This window comes from Oncorhynchus nerka, unplaced genomic scaffold, assembly GCF_034236695.1.
Source record: "Oncorhynchus nerka isolate Pitt River unplaced genomic scaffold, Oner_Uvic_2.0 unplaced_scaffold_8289, whole genome shotgun sequence".
In the NCBI taxonomy this organism is placed as follows: Eukaryota; Metazoa; Chordata; class Actinopteri; order Salmoniformes; family Salmonidae; genus Oncorhynchus; species Oncorhynchus nerka.
In genome coordinates this window covers 1-5,596 of record NW_027033031.1, presented here as the reverse complement: position 1 = coordinate 5,596, position 5,596 = coordinate 1, and the positions used below count along the sequence as shown (strand labels likewise).

At 44.5% G+C, this 5,596-nt stretch overlaps 3 non-coding genes across 3 annotated transcripts; all 3 read right to left on the bottom strand.

The window, feature by feature from the left end:
* Window positions 1–2,695: 2,695 nt before the first annotated feature.
* Window positions 2,696–2,768, bottom strand: trnak-cuu (transfer RNA lysine (anticodon CUU)). The gene has a single exon. It is a non-coding gene; the product is annotated as a tRNA-Lys (tRNA).
* A 556-nt stretch (window positions 2,769–3,324) lies between these two features.
* On the bottom strand, window positions 3,325–3,397 carry trnak-cuu (transfer RNA lysine (anticodon CUU)). The gene has a single exon. It is a non-coding gene; the product is annotated as a tRNA-Lys (tRNA).
* A 1,941-nt stretch (window positions 3,398–5,338) lies between these two features.
* On the bottom strand, window positions 5,339–5,411 carry trnak-cuu (transfer RNA lysine (anticodon CUU)). Its single transcript has one exon. It is a non-coding gene; the product is annotated as a tRNA-Lys (tRNA).
* Window positions 5,412–5,596: the final 185 nt, after the last annotated feature.

Genomic DNA, 5,596 nt, shown 5'->3' with positions numbered 1-5,596 from the left:
CTGTCAGACCAGGTTGGTAAATAACACACCAACATGTAATAACTGTCAGACCAGGTTGGTAAGTAACACACCAGCCCAACATGTAATAACTGTCAGACCAGGTTGGTAAGTAACACACCAGCCCAACATGTAATAACTGTCAGACCAGGTTGGTAAATAACACACCAACCCAACATGTAATAACTGTCAGACCAGGTTGGTAAATAACACACCAACCCAACATGTAATAACTGTCAGACCAGGTTGGTAAATAACACACCAACATGTAATAACTGTCAGACCAGGTTGGTAAATAACCCACCAACATGTAATAACTGTCAGACCAGGTTGGTAAATAACACACCAACATGTAATAACTGTCAGACCAGGTTGGTAAATAACACCAGCCCAACATGTAATAACTGTCAGACCAGGTTGGTAAATAACACACCAACATGTAATAACTGTCAGACCAGGTTGGTAAATAACACACCAACATGTAATAACTGTCAGACCAGGTTGGTAAATAACCCACCAACATGTAATAACTGTCAGACCAGGTTGGTAAATAACACACCAACATGTAATAACTGTCAGACCAGGTTGGTAAATAACACACCAACATGTAATAACTGTCAGACCAGGTTGGTAAATAACACACCAACATGTAATAACTGTCAGACCAGGTTGGTAAATAACACCAACATGTAATAAGCTGCTCAGACCAGGTTGGTAAATAACACCACCCAACATGTAATAACTGCCAGACCAGGTTGGTAAATAGCACACTACCAACATGTAATAACTGTCAGACCAGGTTGGTAAATAACACACCAACATGTAATAACTGTCAGACCAGGTTGGTAAATAACACACCAACATGTAATAACTGTCAGACCAGGTTGGTAAATAACACCAGCCCAACATGTAATAACTGTCAGACCAGGTTGGTAAATAACACCAGCCCAACATGTAATAACTGTCAGACCAGGTTGGTAAATAACACACCAACATGTAATAACTGTCAGACCAGGTTGGTAAATAACACACAGCCCAACATGTAATAACTGTCAGACCAGGTTGGTAAATAACACCAGCCCAACATGTAATAACTGTCAGACCAGGTTGGTAAATAACACCAGCCCAACATGTAATAACTGTCAGACCAGGTTGGTAAATAACACACCAACATGTAATAACTGTCAGACCAGGTTGGTAAATAACACACCAACATGTAATAACTGTCAGACCAGGTTGGTAAATAACACACCAACATGTAATAACTGTCAGACCAGGTTGGTAAATAACACACCAACATGTAATAACTGTCAGACCAGGTTGGTAAATAACACACCAACATGTAATAACTGTCAGACCAGGTTGGTAAATAACACCAGCCCAACATGTAATAACTGTCAGACCAGGTTGGTAAATAACACACCAACATGTAATAACTGTCAGACCAGGTTGGTAAATAACACCAGCCCAACATGTAATAACTGTCAGACCAGGTTGGTAAGTAACAACACCAACATGTAATAACCTGTCAGACCAGGTTGGTAAGTAACCCACCAACATGTAATAACTGTCAGACCAGGTTGGTAAATAACACCAACATGTAACAGCCTGTCAGACCAGGTTGGTAAATAACACCCAACATGTAATAACCTGTCAGACCAGGTTATTTAGTAACACCAACATATAATAGCATCAGACCAGGTTGAGAAATAACACACCAGCCCAACATGTATTAATCAAGTTTTTTTCTGCTAAGGGGACAGGACAACTTCACCACATCAGCGGACGATGGACGGGGCCATGTACCGTCAAATCTTGGGTGAGAACCTCCTTCCCTCAGCCAGGGCATTGAAAATGGGTTCGCGGATGGGTATTCCAGCATGACAATGACCCAAAACACACAGCTGAAAGGCAACAAAGGCGTGGCTCAAGAAGAAGTTACACATTAAGGTCCTGGAGTGGCCTAGCCAGTCTCCAGACCTTAATCCCATAAAAATTCTGTGGAGGAGCTGAAGGTTCGAGTTGCCAAACGGTCAGTCTCGAAACCTTAATGATTTGGAGAAGATCTAAAAGAGGAGGGGACAAAAATTCCTCCTGAGATGTGTGCAAACCCAAGTTGGCCAACTGCCATAAGAAACGTCTGACCTCTGATTGCCAACAAGGGTTTTTCCACCAAGTACTAAGTCATGTTTTGCAGAGGGGTCAAATAATTATTTCCCCCAGTAAAATGCAAATCAATTTATAACATTTTTGACATGTGTCTTTCTGGATTTTTTTGTTGCTATTCTGTCTCTCACTGTTCAAATAAATCTACCATTAAAATTATAGACTGATCACTTCTTTGTCAGTGGACAGACGTACAAAATCAGCAGGGGATCAAATACTTTTTTCCCTCACTGTATATCCAAGTGCCTTCAAAAAGTATTCAGACCCCTTGGTTTTCCCCCAAATGTGTTACCTTACAGCGTTATTCTCAAATGGATTAAATAAAACATCCTCAGCAATCTACACATAATACCCCATAATGACAACGCGAAAACAGGTATGGAGAAATAGTTGTAAATGTATTAAAAATAAACCCTTGACTGAGTAGGTGAGTAAACGTTTGACTGGTAATGTGTATCATATCACACATACACAAATAACATTTGATTTGCTCGCATTTATCAGAAGAAAGGCTTTCGAATCAAAAGCTTAGCGCCCAACGTGGGGCTCGAACCCACGACCCTGAGATTAAGAGTCTCATGCTCTACCGACTGAGCTAGCCGGGCTCGCATTACTATTTAACACCACCCACATACAGGCCTCACAGGGTGTAACCAACCCTGCCCATTGACAGACCTCGAAGGGTCTGAACCAACCCTGCCCACTGACAGACCTCACAGGGTCTGAACCAACCCTGCCCATTGAGAGAACTCACAGGGCGAGAACAAACCCTGCACATTGACAGACCTCGAAGGGTCTGAACCAACCCTTCCCATTGACAGACCTCGAAGGGTCTGAACCAACCCTGCCCACTGAGAGAACTCAGAGTGTGAACCAACACTGACTCTTGGATTTCACCAGTCCTCTATTTCATCACCCATGTACTTATCCCTCGGGTGATGAAGCAACACAGTCAACCAATACTGGTCATCTATGTTGCATGTGTATTAACCACTATACCTCTAAGGCTGGTTTCCCAGACACCCATGAAGTCCTAGTCTAAAAAACATGTCCATTTGATATTGTTCAGAGGTAGTGCTTTTCAGTGGAGGACTATAATCTGTGTCCAGGAAACGAGCCCCAAGCCTCTGAGGATCAATGGTATCCAAATCAAAAGGTCAGCGCCCAACGTGGGGCTCGAACCCACGACCCTGAGATTAAGAGTCTCATGCTCTACCGACTGAGCTAGCCGGGCTTGGAGACAGAGGCCACAACGTCAGACCAGGTTGGTAAGTAACACACCAACATGTAATAACTGTCAGACCAGGTTGGTAAATAACACACCAACATGTAATAACTGTCAGACCAGGTTGGTAAATAACACACCAACATGTAATAACTGTCAGACCAGGTTGGTAAATAACACCAGCCCAACATGTAATAACTGTCAGACCAGGTTGGTAAATAACACCAGCCCAACATGTAATAACTGTCAGACCAGGTTGGTAAATAACACACCAACATGTAATAACTGTCAGACCAGGTTGGTAAATAACACACCAACATGTAATAACTGTCAGACCAGGTTGGTAAATAACACACCAACATGTAATAACTGTCAGACCAGGTTGGGAAATAACACCAGCCCAACATGTAATAACTGTCAGACCAGGTTGGGAAATGACTAGTCTAGAGACAGTAACAACTCTCAAACGTAATTACCTTCTTTCTACATACAGTCTTGCAACTCAAATGGCACCCTATTCCCTATATAGTGCACTACTTTTGACCAGGGTATTTGTTCCATTTGTACTTAGACAAAGTGTGGGGCTGAAAGCCATGGTCCAAAATGTCTCATGATCCCCCCTGTTGAGAGACAGAGGCTACCAGACGTAGCCTGAATATGACCCCCCCCCCTGTTGAGAGACAGAGCCTACCAGACGTAGCCTGAATATGATCCCCCCTGTTGAGAGACAGAGCCTACCAGACGTAGCCTGAATATGATCCCCCCCCTGTTGAGAGACAGAGCCTGCAGACGTAGCCTGAATATGACCCCCTGTTGAGAGACAGAGCCTACCAGGCAGTAGCCTGAATATGAACCCCCTGTTGAGACAGAGCCTACCAGGCGTAGCCTGAATATGATCCCCCTGTTGAGAGACAGAGCCTACAGACGTAGCCTGAATGCAGTCCCCCTGTTTGAGAGACAGAGAGCCTGCAGACGTAGCCTGAATACCCAGTCCCCCCTGTTTGAGAGACAGAGCCACCACCCAGGCGTAGCCTGAATATGACCCCCCTGTTAGAGACAGAGCCTACCAGGCAGTAGCCTGAATATGATCCCCCTGTTGAGGGACAGAGCCTACAGAGCGTGGCCTGAATATGATCCCCCCTGTTGAGAGACAGAGCCTACCAGACGTAGCCTGAATATGATCCCCCTGTTGAGAGACAGAGCCTACCAGACGAGCCTGAACCCCCTGTTGAGAGACAGAGCCTACCAGACGTAGCCTGAATATGACCCCTCCCTGTTGAGAGACAGAGCCCCAGACGTCCTGTTGAACCCACCTGTTGAGACAGAGCCTACAGACGTAGCCTGAATATGATCCCCCTCCTGTTGAGAGACAGAGCCTACCAGACGTAGCCTGAATATGATCCCCCCTGTTGAGAGACAGAGCCTACCAGACGTAGCCTGAATATGATCCCCCCCTGTTGAGAGACAGAGCCACACCAGACGTAGCCTGAATATGCAGAAATCCTTTAGCTTCCTGTTAACAAGCTTCATGGCAGCCTGACATGACCTTTGATCCTGTCCTATACCCTGATCCTCCACTTGTGATAGGACAAAGCCATTACAAAGCATAAAAACACCATTATAAACATTAGTTTAGTCATTACTCATTGCTTATATACAAGTGCCTTCAAAAAGTATTCAGACCCCTTGGTTTTCCCCCAAATGTGTTACCTTACAGCGTTATTCTCAAATGGATTAAATAAAACATCCTCAGCAATCTACACATAATACCCCATAATGACAACGCGAAAACAGGTATGGAGAAATAGTTGTAAATGTATTTTTTTTAAACCCTTGAATGAGTAGGTGAGTAAATGTTTGACTGGTACTGTGTATCATATCACACAAACACAAATAAAATTAGATTTGCTCGCATTTATCAGAAGAAAGGCTTTTAAATCAAAAGCTTAGCGCCCAACGTGGGGCTTGAACCCACGACCCTGAGATTAAGAGTCTCATGCTCTACCGACTGAGCTAGCCGGGCTCGCATTACTATTTAACACCACCCACACAGGCCTCACAGGGTCTGAACCAACCCTGGACAGACCTGTAACCAACCCTGCCCACTGACAGACCTCGAAGGGGTCCAACTCCTGCCCATTGACCAGACCCCTCTGAAACCCACTGACAGACCTCACAGGGTCTGAACCAACCTGCACATGACAGACC